Source organism: Lissotriton vulgaris, chromosome 5 (genome assembly GCF_964263255.1).
Source record: "Lissotriton vulgaris chromosome 5, aLisVul1.2, whole genome shotgun sequence".
NCBI classification, from domain to species: Eukaryota; Metazoa; Chordata; class Amphibia; order Caudata; family Salamandridae; genus Lissotriton; species Lissotriton vulgaris.
In genome coordinates, this window is record NC_141693.1 from 560914546 (window position 1) to 560928992 (window position 14447).

Genomic DNA, 14447 nt, shown 5'->3' on the forward strand with positions numbered 1-14447 from the left:
CACTTTTTTGTATCCTTCTAACAGAAGCACAAATGCTAAAGAGTTCAAACATGTTATTCTTTCCCTATGTCCTCATAGGATGTGTGTTTCCTACACCCTGTTTGCCTTCCAAACCCCAGATTGAGGCACCCCCTTTAGAAGTGTAATTAAAGTCTCTATCTTACTGATGACTTTTTGGTCCACCTCTGACTCAGTGGGAATTCTGGGACAGCTGCTTGGACAGGTGGTTGTAGTGAATCTAACATGCCACTCTGGTCGTGTTCCCTGATAAGCTAAACAATGGACAAGAAAAAATCCTATTCTGATAACTTCTTCCCCGTGAGTAGCCCTCCAATCTGAACAAAGGCCCTACACATGTAAATGGCATCACATCTTAGGCCCCTGAAGGACCTAGCAACAGGCAGCCCTGCAACAGTACGTCAAAAACAAACTCTGTGCGAAGTGCTGCAAAACAACTGTTGTAAAGCAGTCAGAATCATCCATCTGTGGTTGCCCTATGGTTATTGGGTGGCAATACTGGTAGACGTCTGTCATAGGCTGCTTTCTTCTACTTCATTGGTTGTAATCGGAAAGATGAATGGATGTTCCTTGGATACAACCTCTATCTTTAACACTCATAACCCACAAAGTTTAGGGATTTCAGTATCCCTATTGCAATGGAGCTTTGGTACGGGAAGTTGCGTAGACCATAGAAAATTCCATTGTCATTAAGCTTGCTTAATCTCCACAACGGCCCCTCGAGGCGGGTTGCCTGGCTTTCACCTTGTGGATACCCTGCCGGGGTTATCTCACAGGGGAATACCAGGACGGGTTCCCTAAGCAAGCGCTTAGATACCGACCTCGGTCAGTGATTTGCGCTATATAAATACATGTACATTTACATTTATGTACATTTATAAACCTTACCCAATTCTGTTACAATGTAATGTATGTGTTAGGAGTTGGGTGGACCGTACACAAATCCAAGTTGTGATTCACACAACTCCAGACAGATATCAAAATCCATGGATCTTGTCATGTGATGGGCCACCTACCCAGTGTAGATCATAGTTTCACCACACATGCCATGAATCAAAAGCATTGTTCTTGAATGCTTAACTGATATGTATCCATACTTTCCCCATTCTCACTTCCTGCAGTTGTTTATTGATATAATACAGGGGGTGATAGGATTATGGTGTTTCTCAAAAGAGAATGCATCTACAGTTTCACCAAACTCCTAATAAGGCACGCAGACTCCTCTGGAGGTGGCACTAACTTATATTCCTCAAAGTGTTCGTGTTCCTCTGGCCCACGTTTCTTCTTTAGAGCTTCTATGTCCTTGGTGGCATACAAGAGATTGCTGCCCTCTACGCAAAGTTCACTGGCACAGCTTGCACACGACCCTGAGATAACCATTACCTTTAGCATCCGAGTTGCACATACTACTCAATGAATGATCAGATTATTTATAAGAGACAATGACAGACAAAATAACTTTGAATAATTTAATATTTTACTGCTGTCTTATTCAAATGGCATTATTCTGTATACATCATAGTACATAATGGAATGTGAAGGTTTGCAATGCAATCAGGATCAGTTTTCATTTTGTTTTTACTTCATAAACACAGGAAGTAGAAGATAGACGGGTAAAATGGGAGCTGGTGCTTCCATTCTCAGGTCAGCACTTCCTGCCACCCTTTACTGACTGCTGGTCCTGGCAAACTGGAGCACATGGGGCTGTTGAAGAAGAAAGTAAACATTAATGGGTACATTTTATGACATACCATGTGCCGAATTTTGGTTTCTGAGCATAAAATAGAAGAAAAGGATTTTTTGACACATCTATATGAGTGGGGGGAGGGTCTTTTTTTCTTCAAAGGATGAAGATGCATGGGCAATATCTGACTAAGTTGTTCCCCAGAAAATTATGATTTCAAACACTCAGAATCATGGACCTGTGTTGTAATAAAAGGCTGCTAACCGCAGCCTCATCTTTCAACATAGGTCAGGCCTGATGGTGTGCCGGACCACTATAATGACACTTTGAGGTGTCACATTGTAATCTTTAGTGTGCTATAGGTTTACCATAGTCAAACATGGCATCCCCACCTAATCATGTGTGTACTTTTGTGGATATTGAAAATTAGATAGTTCCTTCTGCATTTGTCATGAGGCTCTATGTATCATTGAGGAAGTACTGATGATATTACCTACAGCTGCTCCTTTTTTAAGTTGCATTGTACCAGTTAAAGGTGTTGAACGCAAACAGGATATCTGAGAGGTGTGTTTATTTTGGCTCAAAACTCTCAAATCAGTCATGTTGCTTATCTTCACAAAATCAACCCAGCTTGCAGACCAACCTTGTGGAGCACATCTCAACTGCAGCATCTGATGAAGTCTCAAAAGACCAGAACCCTGCAAAGTTGAGCCAGCCGAGAGGTTTCAATGTCATTTGATGAACGTCAATCATTTTTCTGCCAACCAAAGACACTTTCTCCCTACTGGAGCTTTTTATCCTTATGCTGTCTACTTACCATCTCTGGCTCACATGCATTGAACTTTGAATCTGTGTTATAGGATGCAGTTTCTTGGATCGAACCACTGGACTCATTCCTCCAGGCTGGCCATGTGTACTCACAGGTCAGCTTAGTTTGGCCTGTTTACCCTGTCAGCATTGGTCAGCGCTGACCAGTGACTGGCAGAGGAATTCACAGTTGTTAATGCACACGATTCTACCTTGATTGCCCACCTACCATGGATTTTCAGAGATCCAGGGGAGACAGCAGACTAACACCCACCAGAGTCCTCGTTTTGGGGCTCAATGTCCTGTTGCTTTGATGTCAGAGCAGTGAAGAACCAGGCTTCTAAACTTGTGTTCATGATAATGGCTCTAAATTAGAGTCAAGCACAACATATCAATATGGAGAGTAGAAACTGATTAAGAATCAGAATATCTATGGGCCAAAGTTAGAGTAATTTCAGAAAATGCATGATATTAACAAATGTTTCACCAAGAGCTAAGGTGCATGTTTTTTTTTTACCAAAGATAAGATGTGTGTATCGATACTTTAATTATAGTTTTTTCCACAGTGATTTTCCCTCCTTCTATTGGGACTAGGCTTTAAATTAGAGCAAATACGGAATTTGGAATTAGATTCACAAATCTTTTGTGCACAGCAGAGCAGCATCCAAATGTGCTATGCCACATTGCACAAGAAGGAAAACACAGGTCAGTGCCATATGTATAGAAATCAGGCTGCTGCCTGTCTCATTCCTTTGGCTGGGCTCAAATCAGACTTCCTTGATTGGTGCACAGCCTCGCACAGGTGCAGATGTGCTTGTGCACTGTCCAGCAAAGGATCTGTTCTGAAGACAAACATTACCTGCACAAAGTACTACAAACTCAGACAGTTCCCACACAATGGAGGAGTGGTGTGCACAGCAGCACACATGCAATGTACCTTTTTGGAGAAATGAACACATTTCTCCTTCTTTGCACCTGCTTGAAGTAGGCATTAGTTTTTGTCAATGTCCAATATATTTCTGTTAGTGGACTGGCCTTTCCATCAAGACCTAGGAGTACTTGTGTTGATCAGACCCAGTAACATCTCCTTGACACAAAATCACACAAAGTAGTTTTGCCCAATAAACAGTGCTACTTTCCAGCACAAAACATCTTTCGTGAGGGATAGCAAGCATAAGGCACAGCGTTGCGTCATGCTAGCGCCTGCCTTAAGTCTTAATAAACCTGAGGCTTGATGTTCTAGGCTATTCTCTGTCACAGGGGGGAAATGCAATGCTCTGAAGTTGTTAAGTGAAGTCCATTATAATACTGGAAAGAGAGAGAGACGGGATCAGTCACTGAAGTCCATCCCGGAAGACAGAAATGTGACACCTACATCTGCTCTCTTAGGGAAGATCAAGAGCTGGAGGATCCCACGAAGAATTTCTGCCTATGTTCATCGCCATTCCATACTGTGGGGTGAGGTCAAGAATCAGTCCATAAGAATTCTTAAGTCAGAAGCTGGACCCACGTATTGTGAAAAAGGAGCAGCCTATGAAGGGACAGCTTGGTGCTGGAACAAGCCTCCATAACCAGCCATTAGTCACCTCATGGGAAGATCTTTCAATGGACTCCTGCACAGACCTGTCACAGAGGGAGTAATTGCACCTTTCAAACCTCAACAGTCCCTTTACTGCAAGGGTGTGAACCACCTGCAGGGAGCTTTTATTTCTCGCTGGAAGATCAATCTACTTACGTCTACAGTGCTCAATATCTACAGTACTGTTCCTAAAACTACAGATACTGCTTTAGTCGCACTTGACAACGTTGCAGGCCTATTTACAAGCCTCTTGCACCGCCAGTATGTCTCTTTTTCCCAAGTTAAAAGTGATGTACCAGCGGTGCAATGGGCTTGTAAATATGCCCCTTAGGGTCTCATTTAGGAAGCCCCTTGTGGCACCAGAATGTCACTTTTTTGGAGTTCCGGTGCACAATGTGCCCCGGCATATTTACAAGGCCACGTAAAGCCACTTTACGTGGTTTTTCATGGCCTTGTATATATGTGCCCCTCTCATGGAGGACACTGTTCCAGTCCCAAGGGTTTTGCTGTAGCTGTTTCCATGAAACACCCTTGTTGAAATCTGAAGCACTCCCAGATTTACGAGAAATTGTAAATCTGGGAATTTGTCAGAATCTAACGCCACCCCGGGGTGGCATTAGTGATGCGCTATGAGGAGAAATGTATTAATTTCTCCTTGGTTTTTTTGTGTGCTGTATTCCGCAGCACACATAGAAAGAGGAAATTGCCTGAATTTATTGATTTTGTGCAGGCAGGTGTCCCTTCCTGCACAAAATAAATCAGCCCCGCAATGCAGGCACCCTTGTACACCAGTGCTGGGGATAATGACAGGAGTGCACTGTATCACATGGAGACAGCGCATTCCTGCCCTTTTGTTTTGACGTAGAGCAACGCAGCAGGATTCCTTGCGGAGCTGCCCTACACCAAAACCTCATAAATGAGGCCCTTGATCATTAGAATGACTTTGGAATTGGTCTACTGCCAGCTTATACTTCCCAGGTTATACTTTTGGAAACTGAAAAGAGATCTTTATAAATAACAGAACCACTACCTACTAAAAAACCCAGGAGCAAGGAACATACCATGGGTTACATTTGTTTCAGGTTGGCTGGGTAAACTTGTCATGCAAGAGCTATTGGGATGATCCAACTGTGATTGCTCGCAATTGGACGTCTTTAAACAAGATATATATTTCTATTAGCCCTTACAGGTCTTTGTCTGACATACTTGAGATTTTAAGCCATTCCAAGTATTTGAGACGTTTTTAGATCGTATATCCACGCCCCTAAAAATTAGCCTGTTTTTTACGTTTTTTATATGAATCTCTTCCTCTACCACCTTTCACAAGCAAATGGCATTCAAACTAAGATTTTGCAATATGCCCTGCATGTGGTTTGAGCGATGAGGATAAGATGCACGTAATGTTCTTCTGTTGTGAGTATAGTAATTTACGCCATAAATGGATTGTGCCCATTTGTCGCAATATGGGTACAAGTAGCCAGTTGGCAACTTTTTGGATTTCAAAAAGTGATACATCCACAAAAATTGTATTTGCGGTTTGCACATTCCTGCAAGCTGCTTGGTCCAGGAGAACTAAAACAAAATATTTGCTTGCTTGAGGACGTGTTAATGATGGGTTTATTCAATATACTTACTCCTTTTTTAATTAGATTGCTCTTTGCACATTAGTGTTTTTTGCACTATGCACGGTCACTTTGAGGATCTATCGCTTTGTTTTAACACTTTCTATACAGATGTTCCCTTATGGAATTATTCTAGTTGACAATAGATGCCATATATTGTAGAATGATGCACAGATCAAGGAAATACATTTGAGCTTTTATCAACTCTATATCATTCTTAGCTATGTTTACTGTTTTTATGAATGATGTATCTTAATGATTTAGTGTTATGTATGTGGTCTGGTAATGTCATGTTTAGCCACCTTATGAATATATTGTTTTGTGTACTTTATTTATAAATATTTTCATATTTGAGTGATTGTTCTATATGTTGTATGCTGTACTATTGCATTTTTTATTGTGTACACTTTGATGGTTACCTATAACCGAATAAAGTATATTTCTACTAACAGAACCACCATATAAAAATAACTAACATTATGAAAGCAGATACATATTGCTAAATAACGATGTTTTGAATCCAATACAGAAATGGCGTCTCTTCATTTGGTAATGGTCAGCGCTGTGGTCATCTTCATGAAATGAAACGTACCTGGCTCACACTGGGGCTCACACTGGGGCTTACACTGAGGCTCACATTGAGGGACTGGGTCCTGGCACAGCACCACTGGGGCACATGCTGAAAAGGAAGACAAGGGTGCACATTACCAACTTATACATAACATTCGTTAGAGTGCACATCTGATCTATATTGACAAACCTAGCAGTCTTACATTAGACAGAGGCTGCTGAAAGACACAGGGGCCTGCTTTACGAGCCCATTCACAACCCTGCTCCGATGTATACACCAAGATATATGTCCATAAAATAGGCCTACAAAAATATTGCGTCTGCTACATCATTCAGTATAGATTTACTATTTTGATCTCTTTATTAACTTACCTTGAGATGCAATGGTTAGATCAATGTACTGGATGTGATATTGTTGGCAGGTGATATAAAGCATGTGATATAGAGATAGTATACCCTTTACAGCACACACTGAATAAAGACTATCAGTGGTTTAGAAAGCAGTCGACTAAAGATCGCCAAGCAAACAAAAGTAATTTTACTCAATATGAGGAGCTAAAACAAGGGGTTATTTTTCAAGTAATAATACATCTGAGAGGAGTTCGACCGCATTCTGAGGTGATTGTATGATAAATTGATATTAAAATTATAGCACAAACCTAGTTAAGCTACTAAATAAAAATTTAAAAAAAATGACAGTCAAAAAGGTCAAAAGTCACATCAAGTCTGCAAGTTCTGCACAGATTTTACCTAAGGTTTTGCAGTTGTTACAGTGGAAATATTACGACCTTGTCATTTTTGGGGACATTGTGCACTACATGTTTGATCTCACATTTTAAAATCACTTAGGGGAGAGAGAAGCTGAGATCTAATCGGCTTCCATGCTATAAACAAATAATCAGAGGGGAATGGATCACTTGTCCTGTAGTTACCAGGGTCTGAGTTTTCTGGCCGTATTCAAAATTTTATTAGTGCCAAGTGATCCATTCCCCTTTGATCTCACATCTGATATCATATTTTTTATGCAATGTCAAGTGGATTACATAAGCAAATTGATTTCATCACAGAACATGTAGGATCGCTAAATTTGAAAAGTTAGATAGTTGGGTTGGCCAGATAGTGCTTGCCTGTAGCTAGCTCACGTTCCCATCATCCTCCCATTTAATATGTCCTTTTATATCATTTGTAAGTAAGAACTAAGTACTTACGGTCTTGGCATTTTTCCACGACTTTAACATCTTGACACTGTGCCTTCTGAGTTTCCCTGTATCCTCCCTTGGCAGACATGGTCGTCTCTTGCACCGGCGTCAAACTCAGCCACAAGGGAAAATATTGGAAGCGTCACTTCGAGATGTGCCCGACCTAATCGAAGATGGTGCTTATATACACAGGTAAACTGCCCCTTCCGCCTGTTGAGCAACATTAGTCGTCATATTTTCACACCCATCATTTCTATCATATCTCTCAAGGAACATCATGTTTAATTGGTTTGTTTTTCATGCTTGAGGGTTGGGTTTTCTAATCTAGCACAGTAGCCAGTTCCTTATTTTTTGAGGTGTGTCTTTAAAAGGTTTGTTGATAAATCATTACTGGCATATGTTAATCATTTGGATACATGTCATTAGACAGAAAACTATTCAGAATTTGCATACCAAGCATATCTAGGAGAGTGTTATGTATTTGACCTCTAATCTCCCTACTCTTCCCTTACTTCCTTCTTGAGTGTGCAATTCCTTTAGTTCAACACAACTAGCACACTCACCTTTGAAGCCCTTAGTATGCATTGTTTAGCTATGGGAGCAGAACTGTAATTGACTTTCTCACCTGTCAGTTGGCTGTGGTATTTCCTTTCAACTAAAATTATTTCTCCACTTAGCTATGCGGTAACATTTTTCTGTGAGCTCTTGGGCAGTAGTCCCCTCGAAGATTGCTGTTCTTCTCCACTTTAGTGCAAATTTCCCTATGGTTTTCCCAATTCCAATGTGCTCCCAGTGCAGTGATCATCAAACTATGAGGAAAGACCAAATCCCTCTGCTTCACTGTGGCTCAGTCACTATGACAAAGGGGTGTGAGTCCTAACCTAAAAGACACTATCTTCACCCCGTTCATCTTTGTTCACCATTAAGATGGCCTCAAGATCCAGGATGGGACACACTTCAGGGCAAAAAACAGAGCTTGAAAACCATCATCTTCTATTTGGAGCATGGTTCCTGGGTATGTTGGGATCAGCAGGATGTGACAGTAAGCTTGGCCAGTGCTACCTCTGCACTAGTCAGTTCATCAACTGTCTAGTCCATGGAGAGGATAGCACGCATGATGGTTAATGTCTTTACCTGACACAATCCACCTTCCAACTCATACTACTCATTAGGACTGGCACACACCCAATCTGACTTTCATCATTGGGGTAAGAGATCATCAGAGAACCTCTATCAATTCAATTCAATTCAAAAATCTTTATTCGATTGTAGGTATTACAATCATAAAAGTACAATTCATAAGTGCACATTTAAAAAACAATCCAGACATTTCATTTCATATGACATGTAAGAGACACAGTATACAGTACAAAGGAAAAGAAAGTACAGCGGGCACTATAAGCATGAGCAGTATTTAGTTAAAAACATAAATTACTATATTATTTAAAAAGTACCTATAACATTCACAGCATGATTATCCATCCATACTTTTCCTAAAACGGATGGCTTTTTTAAAAAAGTTACAGACAAATAGAGTACACTCGGAATTCAGTAGTTGGAGGTAGTAAAGTGCAGGTTTGATTTGTACAAAATTCAGTTTTTTAAGGCATGGTATAAGATATAGTTTCCGTGGGGTGGAATAATAGGGGCAGATGAAAAGAAAGTGTGCCAGATCTTGAGGAGACTTTCCGTCGCAGCCACAAGCTGGCAACACTTCACCCCATTGAGCCCCACTTGGTACCGCCAGTAGGAGATGACATAGATCAAAGCGGAACCTTGTTAACAAAAACCGTTCATAGCTGGTCATAGGCCATGACAGATAAGGTTCCATTTGTGGACAGGTTTTAAGTAGTAAGTGTTTCCTAACACTGTCCTTCTGTATCTCGACCTCTTCTCCGTCAGTACATCTTAGCAATAATATAGCATTTTTTACCGAGATGACATCGGATTTTGTAATCAAGTTGGGAGCATAAAACAAATCAGAGCGGCCAATTGCCGTCAAGCATTCCTTTATATACTTCACCCACGGGACTTTGAACCTCCCGTCTAGCAATAAAGCTTCTTTCAGTAAGGCATGTGTGAGCGGAATGTCGGTATTAAGCCAACAATTCAGCCAGCACAAAACCGGGTTTACTGCTATTCTATCGCTTAAATAGGGGACCCCCAGCTCCTCATGTACAGAATAGTCCCCAATACCCCTTGGCAACCTCAGTATCTTTTTCAGGACGTTATTTTCTGTAACCTCTAGGTCTTTTATCTTACAATAGCCCCAGAGCTCGCTACCATAGCAGGCGACAGCAACACTTTTTGCCTGGTATAATTTGAGCAATGCGGCCGTAGGGCAGTTGCCGATTTTTTTTGCAAAGCCAAGTATGGCCGCATTTACCCGTGTTGTTTCGCCCTTCTTTTTGGACACTGCGGGGCCCCACGATAATTTATGATCTAAGAGGACCCCAAGGTATGAAAAGGTATTAGTGGAGGGGATTTTCTCCCCATTTATACTAAAGGAATCAGTTTTCCGGGTGCCCTTTCCTGTTTTCATGACATAGGACTTGGAGTTGTTAATGCTTAGACCACGGGACTCCATAAATTTAAAGAAGGAATTTAATAATTTCTGAAGACCGATTGCTGTTCTAGATATGAGAACAGCATCGTCTGCATAAAGTAACACAGGCACCCCTTTGCGCTCAACAAAGGGGTAGTCTGCTTCAGTATTTAGAAGAAATTCCTCCAGTTCGTTAATATACAGGTTGAAGAGGAATGGGGCCAAAATGCATCCTTGTCGAACTCCCCAGTTTATTCTAAATTCGTCCGTTACTTTAATGTCTTGGGTGTAACGGACGTTAGCTCTTGTATCCGAATGCATATCGGCTAGGAAGTTGACAAGATTCCTCTTTACACCCATTCTCAGCAAGGTAGCCCATAGTAAGCTTCTGTCCACACAATCAAAAGCGGACGACAAGTCCATAAATGCCATGTAGACAGTTCCTTGTCTAGCCAGGGTATATTTACTTAAGATCAAATATAGGTTCAGGCACTGTGTGATAGTCGAATGGCCGGGTCTGAACCCATATTGTATAGATGATAGAATATTGTTATCTTTAGCCCATGTGGATAGCCTGTTAAGAATTACCCCCCCTACCACTTTAGCTACTGAATTTATTAAAGAAATCGGCCTGTAACATAATGGGCTGCTGCGATCGCCCTTTTTAAAAACAGGGACTAAAGTCGATAGACCCCACGTATTTGGGCACCCCGTTACCACTGCTGCATTAACTACCGCCGTGAGAACAGGAGCCCAAAAGGGAATACTAGACTTGAACAGGTCCGGTGGTAGGCCATCCGGGCCCGGTGCCTTGTTGCTGCTTAGACCCTGAATCCCCCTCACAACCTCATTAATTGTAAAACATAATGGGTTTGCAGATGGTATTAAAAAAGCATTTACTGCCCGGTGCTCGTTACTCTTAAAAATTGTACTAAAGTGAGTCACCCACTCCCCCTCGGAGATATTTGTACCAGGTACTGTGTCATTAGGGTTATCAAACAGGGGTTTGTTGATGATTTGCCAGAACTTGCTACTGTTCCCCAGAACTGAAGGATCAAGGAGGGATTCTATGCTGTTGACCTTGATTTCCTTTTTTCTAACGGCTTATGCCTTCTTATAGGATAGACGAAGACTTTTTATCAGGTCAGAGTCTCTAGGTTTAATTTTTAGGGCATTCTTCAGATCTCTACCTGCCTTTGAGCAGTTGTGGTCAAACCATTTAGAATTTTTCCCACTTTGCCCTTTTGTTGGTGCTGTTAGCATGGAACCAATCTTTGAAACCAATCCCGCAAACCCGGTCAGAACATTCGCGGGGGATGAATCAAAAGATGAGCATGCAGACAGCTCCTCCTCACATGCACTGTTTATTTTGGAATATAAAGTGTCTTGGTTTATCATTGTCCATTTAATGCGGCGCCAAATGCTGGCCCTTAAACCTCGTAAAAAATACTGCTCACATGCCTATGAACCGGACGATTTTCTGTTCCCATTACGATGTGGCTGTTATCCCACGCCTAGGCCCCTTAACCCCATCCATCCTCTCTCTGAACAACCCGTTACACCTAGTCCTAACACAGTAGGAATAGAGGGCATCTTGGTTAATGCCCGCTCCCTTGTCAAGAACAAGGTTATGTTCAAGGAGTTGGTACTGGATAGAATGCCCACTCTTGTGTTCGTGACCGAAACCTGGGCCAAGGACTCATCCGACCCTGATCTAATCGAGGCTGTCCCTGAAGGGTACTGCCTGGCCAGACTCGATAGGCAGGGACGAGTGGGAGGGGGGATAGCGATCCTTCATAAAGATTATTTACAATGCCATATCGTCCCCATACCCGATTTTCCTGACAGTTTTCAAGCACTTTACTTCTCAATAAAGGAAGCGCAACGCCCCTTCTTCAACGGTATCCTAGTTTATCGACCTCCCGGCTCGAGAACCCACTTTACGCACAACCTCCATCAGGCCCTTGAACCCTATTTTGGCCGAGATAACTTCTCCATCATGGGTGATTTTAACTCCCACCTAGAACGGATTGACCTTTCTGACACCTCCCGCCTCATTGAGGCCCTGGAATCATGTGGACTCACGCAACGTGTTACCGGAGCCACACATCGTGCCGGACACACTCTGGATGGTATCTTTTCCAATGACCCCGCCTGACTACTAAGGACCCGATACATCTCTCCTGGTCTGATCATCTGGCGGTCCCTTTTCTTTTGAATTATCACAGGATGGACCCCGGTAAAAAATGGAACCACCTAATGGAGACTGCCAGAAACTTCAGGAATATCAACAGCGACTCTTTCAAGCCCTGGGCTGCTAGCCTTGTTATCACTGGCCTAGACAATGTACAGACCGCAGTCGCTCACTTTGAACAGGTTACCACCGAGGCCCTGAATAAACTAGCCGCTGTACAACCTCGGCGCCGAGCCAGAAAGAGACCATCTGCCCCCTGGTTCTCCGACTCCCTTAGGCTCCTCAGGCAAGAAGTGAGGAGAAAGGAAAGGCTTTGGCACGCTAGTTGGGACCTCAAGAACAAGGAAGCTCATAAACTCCTTGTTAAAAAATACAAGGCTGAAATTGTGCAGGCTAAACAAGAATACTATGTCACCGTGACCACCTCGCTCTCCTCTCCGAAGGAGCTTTTTAAAACTGTTGATTCCCTGGTCAAACTGCAAACCCCTGACCCTGTTACCCCTTCACAGGATTTATGTGATAAGATCGCTTCCTTCTTCCACACTAAAATCCAGGATATCCACCTGGCCCTCGAGGAACAAAAAGCTAGTCTCAGTGCATCCACATCCGGGGTAGAGATGAGCTTAACCACCACAGAAATCTCCCCTTCAAGCACCTTGGACTCTTTTCCCCCGTTGGTCCTGCAAGATCTTGAGCTATTACTAACTAAGACCAAGTCTGGTTCTCCCTTGGATACCTGCCCACTGAAAGTCATAAAGCAGTGTAGGGATACCCTCCTACCTCCGCTGCTAGAGGTAATGAACCTAGCCATTAGAGACGGTATCTTCCCTACAGAATGGAAGAAGGCGGTAGTAAAACCCCTGTTGAAGAAGGCCTCTCTGGATCCGGGGGTCTTAAAGAACTTCAGGCCTATCTCTCTGCTCCCTGCCCCAGCGAAGATGCGTGAGGCACATCTTAACAAGCATCTCGCTGGCTTTGTGGAAAGCTCGGGATGCCTAGACCTCTCCCAGCATGGATTTAGGAGAGAATTCAGCACCGAGTCAGCCCTCACCATCGTGCTCGATAAAATCCGCACGACAGTTGATGAGGGCCAGACCTCTCTCCTTGTCCTGCTCGATCTATCTGCGGCCTTCGATACCCTCTCCCCCTCAGTCCTTACATCTCGGCTGAGGGAGGTGGGGGTGAAGAACGCAGCTCTGGATCTTCTGACCTCTTTCCTTACAGGGAGGGAGCAGAGAGTCAAGCTGGGGGAGTTCCTATCTCCATCCCAACCTGTGCTATGTGGGGTCCCCCAAGGGTCAGCACTCAGCCGACCCTTTTTAATATCTATGTTACCCCACTAGCCAAACTAATAAGATCTTTCGGGATGGAGGTAGTCTCTTATGCAGACGACACTCAAATCCTCGTCTCTCTTCCCCATTCAGATGAACTGATCGCCTCCAAGTTTAGATCTTGTATGGAGGCGGTTGGTCATTGGATGATTCAGAACTCTCTAAAACTGAATGGTGAGAAGACTGAGGTGATGGTGTTCGGGGGGAAAGAAAACATCTGGTCAGCCAATTGGTGGCCCGACTCTCTAGGAACATGCCCTTCCCCTACAACTTCTGCCAAGAACCTCGGGGTGCTGATAGACCCTGCCCTCGACTTAGGCAGCCAGGTGAGCAGAACTGTTTCCACCTGCTGGGGTCTGATCTACACCCTACGAAGGATCAGGAAATATCTCTCCCTCGAGGCAAGAAAACAAATAGCTGTTGCTCTCATCGGCTCGCGCCTGGACTACTGTAATGCACTGTATGCTGGGCTTAACAAAGGCCAGCTGCAGCGCCTACAGGTAGTCCAAAACGCTATAGCTAGATTTGTTCTGGATATTCCCAGACGCTCTTCGGCCACTGCAGCCAGGAAAACGCTACATTGGCTGCCGGTAGAACACCGAATCCGGTTCAAAGTTCTATGTATGACCTATAGAGCCATTGTCAAAAACAGCGACACAGGAATCGGATCCATCATTTCCCACTATATTCCCGGAAGGAACTTGCTTTCCTCTGGAAAATTGCGTCTGACAACCCCTCGTGTACGAAGAGCCAAATGGGGTGGTAGAGCTTTTTCCACTCTTGCTCCCAAGTGGTGGAATGACCTTCCCCTGGACCTGAGATCTCTCCCGTCTTTACAGCACTTCCGCTCTGCGCTAAAAACTCTTCTTTTTCGGCAAGCATACATGTAAGGTTTCCT

The 14447-nt window shown here is 43.3% G+C and overlaps 1 long non-coding RNA gene across 1 annotated transcript; it reads right to left on the reverse strand.

The window, feature by feature from the left end:
* Positions 1–1473: 1473 nt before the first annotated feature.
* LOC147711270 (uncharacterized) lies at positions 1474–7635 on the reverse strand. The gene is made up of 3 exons (XR_015295913.1): positions 7489–7635; positions 6303–6389; positions 1474–1722 (listed from the first exon to the last, which is right to left on the reverse strand). It is a non-coding gene; the product is annotated as an uncharacterized LOC147711270 (long non-coding RNA).
* Positions 7636–14447: the final 6812 nt, after the last annotated feature.